The 12674-nt window shown below is 40.0% G+C and overlaps 1 pseudogene; it reads left to right on the forward strand.

Annotated features, from left to right (window-relative positions):
• Nucleotides 1–1228: 1228 nt before the first annotated feature.
• LOC125921246 (tubulin alpha-1A chain-like) lies at nucleotides 1229–2753 on the forward strand (annotated as a pseudogene).
• Nucleotides 2754–12674: the final 9921 nt, after the last annotated feature.

Here is a 12674-nt window from a genome sequence, read left to right on the forward strand (position 1 = left end):
CTAATTTACTTTAAGGGGTACCTACAAGGAAGGTACCTACCTTCTTATAAATTCCTTCACTTCAAGAAATCCTGTCCTCATCAATATACCCCAATCTCAATCTACATAGGTTTCAGGTGAGCAATGGTTACTGTGCTAGTCTGACTTTCTTTCAACCAGTTCCATTACGATGTGTGTAGTACCTCTCTTTGGTTTGTGGCATTTGTATCAACAACCAATAGCATAAGCAATGTGGCTTTAGCCAAGATTATAGGTAATGGAGAAGCCCCATTCTAAATGCTGTGCTTTTCTTTCCTGGCTGTGAAATGACCAAGCAGCTATTTAGCCCAAATTAAATACAGGCTTTGTGACCTACAAATAGAGAAGTTATATTGATTCAGCCAGAATTCTGTTCATTTATGGTTTATGGAATACCAGTGTAAAGGTTTGAAAAAAATTGCAGGCACATTATTTAAGACAGGATATGGACTTTCAGTGATGTCACAAAATTATCAATGTTTAAGATATGTCGGGGCTCACAACTCTCTATTTTGCACCTGGCTTCTTGATTGATCCTTATTAAATGAAGTTTTTATAATTTCAACATTTTCTTTCCATTTTATACTTTCCAAAAATATTTTAGCAGCTATTCATTGCTGTCCAGAGTCCAGCTTTATTCACTTGGTTATTTAAGCCCCTTTTTTATTAGAGTTGAGCCTTCTGGACAGTCATATTTTTATTCTACTCCAACTTATTTGATCCATTCTAGATAGTCTATTGCCCCCTCTCCCAAGAATTTATTTACACCCTCTATACACCTGGAATTCTCCTTTTTCTCTACCTTATCTCCATTCTTCAATAAAATCTCTATAATACATCAACACAGAATAGATGATCCTAATTCACAATTGCTAGTATATATTTTTTCTGCTTATGAGGTACAACTAGTTGGTTATATACTGGTTTTTTTTCAGGCACTACCCCTTTTTGAGCCACTACCCTATTCAGAATATATGTAGTGATTTGTCTTCTCAACTGTATTGCAATCTATGAGACTTTGCCTTACATGCATAGAACTACATTTTGAAGGCCCTTATTAAGACTTGCATTTTTAAGAATAACTAAGAATAGAATTTTAAGAATATAATTAAGAGGTTCTCTTACATTAACCACGTAAGAGTCACACTGTAAGAAGCAACAATCTCCTCTTCTTCTCCACCATCTGCTTGGCAGCCTCAAAGCAGCAACCATGCATGAATGCATCTCCATCCATGTTGGCCAGGCTGGTGTCCAGATTGGCAATTCCTGCTGGGAGCTCTATTGCCTGGAACATGGCATCCTGCCCACTGATCAGATGCCAGTGACAAGACCATCATGGTGGGGGGAGGACTCCTTCACCACCTTCTTCAGTGAGATGGGTTCTGGCAAGCATATGACCAGGGCCATATTTATAGACCTGGAACCCACAGTCATTGATGAGGTTCACACTGGCACCTACCACCACCTTTTCCACCCTGAATAGCTCATCACAGACAAGAATGATACTGCCAATAACTATGCCCAAGGATGCTACACCACTGGCAAGAAGATCATTGACTTTGTCTTGGACTGAATTCAGAAACTGGCCAACCCGTGCACGGACTTCAGGGTTCCTTGGTTTTCTACAGCTTTGGAGGGGGAACTGATTCTGGGCTCATCTCCCGGCTAATGGAATGTCTCTCTGTCGATTATGGCAATAAGTCCAAGTTTGAGCTCTCCATTTACCCAACTCCCTAGGTTTCCACAACTGTAGCTGAGCCCTACAACTCCATCCTCACTACCAACCACCCTGGAGCACTCTGATCATGCCTTCATGGTAGATAATGAGGCCATCTATGATATCTGTCATAGAAACCTCAATATTGAATGCCCAATTTACACTAACCTGAATAGGTCGGTAGGTCAAATTGCATCCTCCATCACTGCTTCCCTCAGATTTGATGGAGCACTGAATGTTGATCTGACAGAATTCCAGACCAACCTGGTGCCCCATCCTCACAACTACTACTCTCTGGCCACATATTCCCATGTCATCTCTGCTGAGAAAGCCTACCATGAGCAGCTTTCTGTAGTAGAGATCACCAATGTGTGCTCAGAGCCAACCAACCAGATGGTGAAATATGACCCTCGCCACGGTAAATACATGGCCTGATGCCTGTGACACCATGGCAACATGGTTCCCAAAGATATCAATGCTGCCATTGCCACCTTAAAGACCAATTACAGCATCCAGTTTGTGGACCGGTACTCCACTGGTTTCAAAGTTGTCATTAATCACCAGCCTCCCACTGCAGTCCCTGGTGGAGACTTGGCCAAAGTACAACGAGCTTTGTGCATGAGGGGCAACACCACAGCCACTGTTGAGGCCTGGGCTCACCTGGACCACAAGTTTAACCAGATACATGCCAAGTATGCCTTTGTTCACTGGTATGTGGGTGAGGACATGGAGGAAAGAGAGTTTTCTGAGGCCTGTGAGGACATGGCTGCCCTTGAGAAGGATTATGAGGAGGTTGGTGTGGTTTCTGTTGAAGGAGAAGGTGAAGAAGAAGGAGAGGAATACTAAAGTTAAAAATGTCACATAGGTGCTGCTTTTACAGTTTATTCTGTTTTAAACATTGAAAAGTTGTACTCTGATCAGTTACTTTGTATGTAGCTGTGTATACTCTCATATATATTTACTGACCTATGCTTTAAAACAACACTTTGTTACAGACTCAGGCTATCCATTACTCTTAAGGGTTTGAATAAGGGATTCCCTGTCTTAGACGAAAAAAACAAAAACAAAAACAAAAACAAAGAATAGGGGCGCCTGGGTGGCTCAGTCACGTAAGCAGCCAACTCTTGATTTTAGTTCAGGTCATAATCACACAGTTTGTGATATCCAGCCCAGCAGGTTCTGTGCTGACAGAATAGAGCCTGCTTGAGATTCTCTTTCCCAATCACATTCTCTCTTCCCCTCCCCCACTCATGCTTTCTTTCTCTTTCAAAATAAATAAATTTTAAAAACAGAATAGAATTAAAATAATTTACTTTTTTTCTTTTACAAAGCATATGCATGGGGCGGGGAACGGGGAGACAGATGAAAACAATTCATCAAAGAAGCTGTGACACCTTGCCACGACATATTTTGTTATTATTGACTATGTCTAGTCGGGCAAGGGGCAGTAGGGGGGTCAGTGCAAAAAGAGTTGGAGAGGATCTTGTTGTTTTTCCCTTCTCCCCTGCTCCTTCTTTATTTCATTTGGATTAGATCACGTTACATATTGTTTAGTTAACTTTGTCATTCAAAGCATCATTATAATAGACAAAGATGAGGGGCAGAACCTCTCAATCTTTTCCAAGACCATAGTGTGTATATGTAGCTTATGTTTTTGGCATTGTGCTATTGGTTAGAAAGAGGGGTTAATAGAGATCCTATACAGTTGTTTCCAGAAGGAACCTCAGGTGTCCATAATATTGTAACTGTTCCCTATATTTTCACCCTTGGCTCCCTTCAATCCATTATAAATTCAGAAACTGATGTGATGCTTTAAATTATATTTCACACAATTTTCCTTTCTGAAAAGGAAAGTTAAAGTCCTTACAAAATTAAAGTCAGTACTTACAATTAACTTCAGGGTACTGTATGACTGCCCCCTACTGTCCATTCCATCCACCCTATAATTTCACCTCGTCTGCTACTGCTTTCTCCCTTTCTCTTTCGCCTTCAGCAACAACTCCACAGGGCCTTTGCACTTGCCATCCCATCAGCCTGCAATGCTCTTCTTCCCAGTTGTCCCATGACCTTTTCTCCTACTTTCTTCAGCTTTCTTAACTTTTTCAGACGTCTCCTTCCCCTATGTTACCCTATTTACATGACATTCCCCCTTTTTCAGTTTTGTTTTTTCCCCAGCTCTACATTTTTACCAACTTCTTTTATTTATTATGTTTTCCTTCAGTGACATATATATTCCGTGAGCACAGTAAGTATTGTGTATTATGTTCATTGCTACATCCCTAGCATTCAGAACAGCACCTGACACCAAATAGGACCTCAATGAATACTCGTTGAATGAATGAACAGCACCTACATGAATGCCGAAGTAGCAAGGCAACGGGGGATACACAAAAATGTGTAAAACATAACCTTTATGATCCAGGAGTCCAAAATGTGTTACAGGAGATCAATATAAACATAATGAAGATAAAACAAGTACAAAATATGTTACAAAAAAGAACTATGGTAAAGACTTCTTTGAATTTGAGTAGGACAACATTAATAATTATGCTTAATCTTGCAGAATGAGATTTAAATATAAGACAATAGGGGGCGCCTGGGTGGCTCAGTCGGTTGGGCGTCTGACTTCGGCTCAGGTCATGATCTCGTGGTCCGTGAGTTCGAGCCCCGCATCGGGCTCTGGGCTGACAGCTCGGAGCCTGGAGCCTGTTTCGGATTCTGTGTCTCCCTCTCTCTCTGACCCTCCCCTGCTCATGCTCTGTCTCTCTCTGTCTCAAAAATAAATAAAACGTTAAAAAAAATTAAAATAAATAAATAAATAAAAATAAATATAAGACAACAGAAGTAAAAACTAATTCTCAGCTGGGGTGCCTGGGTGGCTCAGTCGGTTAAGCGTCTGACTTCAACTCAGGTCATGATTTCACAGTTCGTGGGTTCAAGCCCCACATCGGGCTCTGTGCTGACAGCTCGGAGCCTGGAGCCTGCTTCAGATTCTGTGTCTCTCGCTCTCTGCCCTTGACACTCTCTCTCTCTCCCAAAATAAACATTAAAAAATAATTACAAAAAAATAAAATGTGGTAATTATTTAAAAAAAAACTAATTCTCGGCTAATAACCAAGCACGAGAAAAACAAAAAGTCAGTGTTAGGCAAATATGTTGCCTATTAAGTTGGAGTCAATAATGCAATTTGATGGAAGTGTTGAGTATGAGGAAATACAGTGCAGACAGAAAGGTTATATTGGTGTTATGTTGGAGAAGAGTTTTAATGTCAGAGGCAGGGAGTGAGTGATATTTTATGGACAGCAGGGGACCTCGTAAAATTTTCTAGCAGGAAAATGAGATGGTCATGCCTCTGTTTTGGAGGAATAAATGGTAGTGAGGAAGAGGACAAGGACAGATTGGAAGCAGAGAGATTAGTTAGAAAATTATTAAAATATTTGGGGAAGCACAATGAGGGCTAAAGTAGGGAGTAGCAACAGGAACAGAAATGAAAGAGTAGATTCCAGGGATAACAGAGGGTGGATGGAAAGAACTGGGCGACTAATTTAATGTTTGTTATAAAAGTGCTGTCCGTTATCCATGCTGATAATTTTCTGACTCAACTATCAATGAGAGTGATCATCTGAATTAAAAATTTTGTTGTATTTCTACTCAGTCCTGGGATCTTACAGGTACTAGGATGTGAGAATATGTTCAGAAGCAGAAAGTGTAAGGATCCTTTCTTTGCAATGCACTAAGAATTCATATGGAATAAAAATTTACTCCTAGCCTGAAATTTCCAGCAATGCCAGGAGCTCAGAGTTAGACTAATTTGTGCCTGTAACCATCAGATTCAAACAATGGTCTGGCACATATGGGAAGCCAGTCATCCTCATTTGCCTCAATTCCACTAGGGAATGATAAAAAGAAAAAAAATATATTCTTAACATGAAACATTTCATGCTTGCAAGAGGAAGATGAGCATCTCTTTCAATGAGAATAAAACCTCCAAAAATATCCTTCAAATTTGAGCAGGAGGCTTGCGTACTAGAAAACAAAACACAACAAACAAATAAAGGTGATCAAAACATGCTCAGAATAGCTGAGCAGCAAACAAAGACAGAAAGGGTTATGTTGGGGACACAGCAACATAATTGGATTCCTCTGCCAATCCCGGTAATTAAAATGGAGACACTCCGTACCTTAGTTGCTCTGCAATCCCATAATATGTTTGAGATTAACAACCCTTGAATCTTGGTTTTACTGCTATATTATTTGAATATACAATACGTATCTCTTGCCATTTTCAGAATACACAGATCAAGGTTCCTGGAGGGCTGAGAGGATTTAGAAGCAGCTAACGAGAGAGCCTGACTTACACTCTCCATCTCACTTCCCTTGTTGCCATGGGTATTTTCGCCAAATCTGAACAGAAAACAAACAGAAAAGCGGAAGTAGCAACCTTTGCAGTGATTTAAACCTTTGCTTTCCCATTTCAGAGGGGGAAAAAAAAACAAGTTGCTGCTCTGTTGCTTTGCATAGTCTCTTCTGTTTTGCCAGCATGGTGTGTGTGTGTGTGTGTGTGTGTGTGTGCGCGCGCGCGCGTGTCTGTGTGTGATCTCACCAGTGCCTTGTAAAAATGAAAGATATAAAATGCGTTGTTGGCTTGAGCTGCCTGGCTGCGTTATCTGTGAGGGACCGTTATCTTCATTGATGCTGCCTTACCCCACAGCCTTAATACCCGCCCCCCCCCGTGTCTCAGATCCCATCTGTGGAGGGGGTGGGGGAACTCGGGTCTCCTCACTGGTCTTTGGCCTTACCTGGCTGGTACCCACAGGTAATGTACAGCTGGCTGGCCACTCCAACCAGCCACACACAGGAGACTCTGCACATACAAAGAGCCCCTCTGCTGCTAAAAGGCTTTTCTGTCTATAGATGGTAATTTCAGCCAAATTCCTGCTTGCAGAGTGATGAGAGCTCCTCTAGACTCTTGTGGAGCTGCTTATCAGGTGGCAGATATGGTATTACAAAGGGAACAGGAAGTACATGCCAGTAATTAATATTATGTCTCGTCCCCAAAGACATTCCTGGTCCCTTTATATGTTAGTTAGCTGATCCTCCAAATCCTCTGAGAGGTAATGATGAAGTTCATATAAACACCGAGCTTTCTATCTAATTTCAGCTATTAAAAGGGAGGGAGGCAAACAAACAAATAAAGCAGGTTGGCAATGCCTAAGAAAAACCTCAGCAATATTGGGTATGCAATCCAGAGGACAGGGACTTGGGCACCTTGTTTTTCTGGCTGCAGGGGTAGTTTCCAGTAGGTCCGCTCATTGTGATGGGTATTCCAAGCAGCCTGGAGTAAAAGGAAGTTGAAAGGGCTAAAAGAGAAAGCACAGGAAGACTCTGCACCATTTTACTTCTGTTTCATCCCTGGACTAATACCTTTTGCAGAACAAGACCCTGCCAACAGCAACTCGTCACTAGTCTGCCTGGCGTGGTGCAAAAGAGAGCCCCGTTCGTAGCCAACCTGTCTGGTTAGTGAACGAGGCAGTGAGCAGGAGACCAGAGGTCAATCAGTGATTGCTCTTACCTCAGTGTACACATCTGTCCGTCTTTACAGGGTCCTGGCGATAGTGAGAGAACAAGTGGAAACTCACACTTTTAAAAATGACTTACGTTATACATCAACTACATGTTGGCATTAAAATAATAGGCATTCCTAAGGTAAATGTGTAGTCTAAGCCTGTGGAAAATCCTAGAATTCATGCTTTTGATCATTCATTTATTCAATAGATAGTCACTGCAAGCTTCGCTGTGGCATCAGCCGCTGCTGGGCAGTACACATGACGATCCCCGTTTTCAGAGGGTTTATAGACTAGACGATCAAGTTGGTTGGATAATGCTTGAGAAAAATGGGACATCATAAGCAGACATAAATGCTGTTAGAAGTATTGACTGGAGAGAACAAAGGCGGATTTCTTTTTTAAAAACAAGATGTATTCCTCCAACCCACCCCACCCCCATCTCCTATGTTACACTGTTACAATTTTATTTTTTATTTTTTTCCAATATATGAAGTTTATTGTCAAATTGGTTTCCATACAACACCCAGTGCTCATCCCAAAAGGTGCCCTCCTCAAACTGTTACAATTTTAAAAGGACTCAGAGATTATACAGGAGAGGGAGCCCAGCCCCAGTACAGTCCCATGAATGCTGAATATGATCTGCCCCCAAAGAATCAAAACAGCCAGTGGAAATCTGATCATTGTGTTATTTCTAAGAGGAAACGCCATCCTATCTTTGTGATTTAATTGAGTTAAAAAATTCCAATTTGTGACTGACTGGGTCATCTTCATTATTTCAGGGGGATCATGCCATCTCTTGACTCACGATGGCCAAATATTTTTGATTCATATACAGTAAAAATAAAACATGACATACTTTACCTTGAGGACAAAGGCAAGGCACTGTAAAATAAAACAACTGATGAAGTGTCAAAACTCCTCCAATAAGGACAATCTTTGCATTCATAAGGTCTTTATTTTTTTAAAGACACCATTTCTCTAGCACCCATTAGCAAAATCAAAATATATTTTTCCTCCAGAAAAGTCACACTAACCTCTTATAACTATTTCTGTCGGTGGAAAAATACCCTGATTGAAACCACGAACACTACTTCTTCCGAACACCAGTATCGCACCAATGGCTGTTGGAATCTGAGTATTTGAGTTCAAGTAGAATTTTCGGATCTGAGAATATCAGGAGGAAAAATGCTCAAGTCTGGGTCCACATATGCTCAGCAGGAGTTACACTTCATAGCAGATGCTCCAGGGGGAGAAGAGAAGCAGATGTAGCTGTGGAGAGGAGCCGGCCTCGTCTCTGGGATGCTGTTCCACATAGCTGGGGCTCAGCGCTTGTGAATCTGGGCGCCACACAGCATTATGGCGGGTGCAGTGGTTCAGTTGTTATTAGTGAGTGTCATTGTGCCCTGATTGCAGGCACTCAAGTGTTCAGAAGGGGAATCAGGGGTACCAAATGGAGAAAAACAATACACAGGAGCCTAATATCTTTAAGCGGGTAAATTATCTTTTCCTTGAGAAAGCAGAAAATGTTAATGGCTGAGTCTGCCAAGACATTTTATAACAGAGGTAAATAAAGAAACAAAAGATTGTTCGAGTACTTTCGTGTGCAATTAAAGCACGTTATTCGCTACCCTGAATGAATCTGGGATCACTGACTTAAATGTATGGATATGCCATAAAGAGGTGCGAGTTGGCTTGATTTTTGTCTTTGTGAAAAATACTTTGTAACTGGAGATTTTTCATTTGTGCAGTCACATTCGATATGTCTATACTGCATCAGAATTTGAGTAAAAGTAAGCTCTATTCCTGTTTATCTTCTATCTTTTCCCTCTTACAATCCATCTTATTGGACTATTTTTCCATCAAGACTAAATTTTGTTAATCAAAGTTTCTTTTGTTTTAGATGATAAAACAGTTCCCAATCTATAAAATTACATTAGGGGAAAAAAAAGGTAAGAGTCTGTGAAATAAGGGGTTGTCAGAAACAGCAGAGCTGAGCAGGCTGGACAATGGTGGCTGAGTCTCCCTGCCTGTCTCCTCAGTCTCAAAGGGGATGCTTTTACCTGTGACACTAAGAAAGTTAGGCCTACCTTCCCCTCTGGGGATTTCTGGACACGTTGAAGGAGAACTGACCTCTTTACCCCCAAACTGTGCCGGCACTTGACTATTCCACTGGTCAAATGGCAGAAGGCAATAAATGGAAGTTACTCTGCTGATGTCACAACAGAATACATTTGACTGCTAAAATAATCTCCCAAATGTCCTTCCTTCATCCCACTCACAAATGACAAGTAGATTGATAGAAGAAAATATGTCATATCCTAAGAGGAGGTGACATGACAAAGTAGAATAATCATAGGATGTGTTTTCAGATCTCTTGGGTTCGTGTTCAAGCACTGCCTTTACCAGCTGTGAATAGTAAGTCATTTCATCTTCCCGAGCTTCATAATCCAAATATATAAAATGATAATGCCCCTGCCACCTAATTTACAGTGATCCCATGGTGACTGAATGAGAAATGGATATGCAAGCATATTTTCAACCCACAAGCATAAGATTATTGATATTTCCTTGTACATGGCATGTTCTCAATATGATATGTACATATTGAATGAAAGACTTGATGTACTACGAAACCCTTCTAAATAAGGCAAAATAAACAGGATGGGCCCTCCTTACCACCAAAAAGAAGAAGAGGGAGGAGAAGAGAGAGGAGGGGGAGGGGGTGGAGAAAAGGAACGGTGGATAGAGTAACCTCTTCAAAAAAATATTCGGTTTATCTACTGAAGCCAACATTTCATATGCATTGAGGGTAGACTCTTCCCCTACACATACTGAAAATATATTCAATTTCCAGAACTCTCATCCTGATTTGGAAGTTGATATCTTTCCTTTGTGGCACATCTCATTTTTATTTTTAGCTGAAAAGGGAAATTTGCACTCATTGACAAGAAAGATATTTTTCATTTGCTGCTTAAATGTCTACATTCAAGACATGGGTGTTTATTCAATATGTTTTTATAATGACATCTCTTAAAAAATGGAATAAATAACATTTGATTATGGCAAGTAATATAATGAATCCAACTACAAACTATGAAAACTGAATCACTGTACAATGCAAGTTAAATCATAATGAAATAATTTGAGTTTAATTTGAATGTAATAACCCATTACATCTTCACATCTTTTCTTTCTTTTAATATAGTGAGCTAATTACCTCCTTAAAACCTTTATATACAAACATGTATAAGAGCCAGAAAAGTATTCTGCTCTCTGAACTCCAAAAACACTTAGGATAAAAATATATATTTCAGATGAATTCAGTAGATTGTTACTGAGAAATTATTTTTATGCACTTCACTGTCATGTTAGGGTGAAGTGCTTATTCCTTTTCAGATTTTCCAGTCACTTTTATGTCTTTTAATATTTTTTAATCTTAAGTTCTTCCCTTTTCCTGTTTATTTTTAATTCTTTTGGTTTGAAGAGTCAATAGCCTGCTTTAACGCTTTTAGCGTTTTCATTTACAACTTTAGTGTGCATTTATTTTTGACAGAGAGAGTGAGCAGGGAAGGGGCAGAGAGAGAGGTGGACAGAGGAACTGAAGTGGTCTCTGTACCGACAGCAAAAAATCCTTATGTGGGGCTCTAACTCACGAACCCATGAACCACGAGATCGTGCCCTGAGCCGAAGTCGATGCTTAGGCACCTGAGTCACCCAAGGTGCCCCTACAATTTTTTTTAAGTTTTTAAATTTATTTACTTACTTATTTTGAGAGAGAGAGAGAGAGAGAGAGAGAGAGAGAGAGACAGGGTGAGAGCAGGAGAGAGGCAGAGAGAGAGGGAGATGGAGGGTCCCAAGCAGGATCCACGCTGTGGGCACAGAGCCTAATGTGGGGCTTGAACTCAGGAACCATGAGATTATGACCTGAGCCAAAACCAAGAGTCAGAGGCTTAAACGACCGAGCCACCTAGGTGCCCCCACAATCTTAAAGCACGGATTATTCTCCAACTGTATTATCACAAGTTACCATAGTGGTTGACTTCTCCTTTCTGTAGATGAGGAAATTTTACTCTTTTTAACTGCTGCCTTTCCAACTTCTGAATTTTAGTTTATGTTAACTGGTATTTCGACGCAGAGTACCTTTTCCGCTGATAAGATTTTTTCCCAGACCTCCTTTATCATACAGTTCTATTAGAATTCCCGTGATAAATTTGACTTTTCTCAGCATTTCAACTTTTCTAATAAACAAGACATAACAAAAACAGATACTGCATACATACACTGGCAAGTATTTTTTAATTTTCCCCGGTGTTATCTGGTGAAAAAACTGGCCACTTATTTTGAATCATTAGTTTCTATCTTTCGGGTCATTTTTGATTTCCATTGTCTTATTCCAGATTTGTTGAACCTATCAGTACTGTTTATAAAGGTCTTTGGAATTTATTTGTGGTAGTTTTTTGTAAAGTACACAGAAAAGATAGGAAAAGGAACGAATGACCGTTGGTGGCTTTGATGTCAACAAGAATTTAAATCACAGACTACCTTTTAAAAACATAATATACATTTAATCATGGAAGAGGTCAATTTCAGGGAAGTTGGTCAAGCAGTTTTTGTCCGATACAATCTCAGTAATTAAATGAAATCATAGATGTAAGAAATCGTCATCGGCAAATTGGCAAGGCTCACTAAACAAAATGTGCACTTGAGACCATTCAATGCAATTCTGGTTCCATGACCCTTGTCAGTACTGCTGCCACAATAATTCTTATGTTGAACCCAGATGCACATTCTACCAGTCTTACATAAGCAAAGACAACCACTTTCTTTTGGGCTTCCTTCTTGTCAGCTTTAATAAGGTGCTTCATCTTACTGACCATTATGGTGCTACCCCAAGAGCCAAAGATCTTTGATTATGATTGTTAAATTTATTTTAAAGAACATATTTTCCTCTTCAAAAACAATTTTTAAGCACTTGCTTTTTATTTTGGAATTGCACATGCTTTGGAGTTACATCCTTTTATAACCCAAACTTCCCTTCCTCTTCCTTATCTCCGTTTACCTCTGGTTTAACTGCCATGTGCTTTTCATTAACTGTTTTTATTGGGTAACATAAAAGGCATAGTTCCTGAACTCCTATATATGTAAGGTTGTTTTTCAATTAATTTCTCATGCGATCGAAAACTCAGATATATGGAATTTGGGGTCAAACCATTTTCTTCAGCAAGAAGTCTGTAGACATTGCCAAATCTTCTGGAGTTTGGGTTATCGAGTAGACATTTGAGGCGAATCCGATCAGTGATTGATTGATTGATTGATTGATTTTGCAAATTTTATTTTATTCAGATGCCTATAGAATTTTGTTAAAAAAATAT

This window comes from Panthera uncia, chromosome C2, assembly GCF_023721935.1.
Source record: "Panthera uncia isolate 11264 chromosome C2, Puncia_PCG_1.0, whole genome shotgun sequence".
NCBI classification, from domain to species: domain Eukaryota; kingdom Metazoa; phylum Chordata; class Mammalia; order Carnivora; family Felidae; genus Panthera; species Panthera uncia.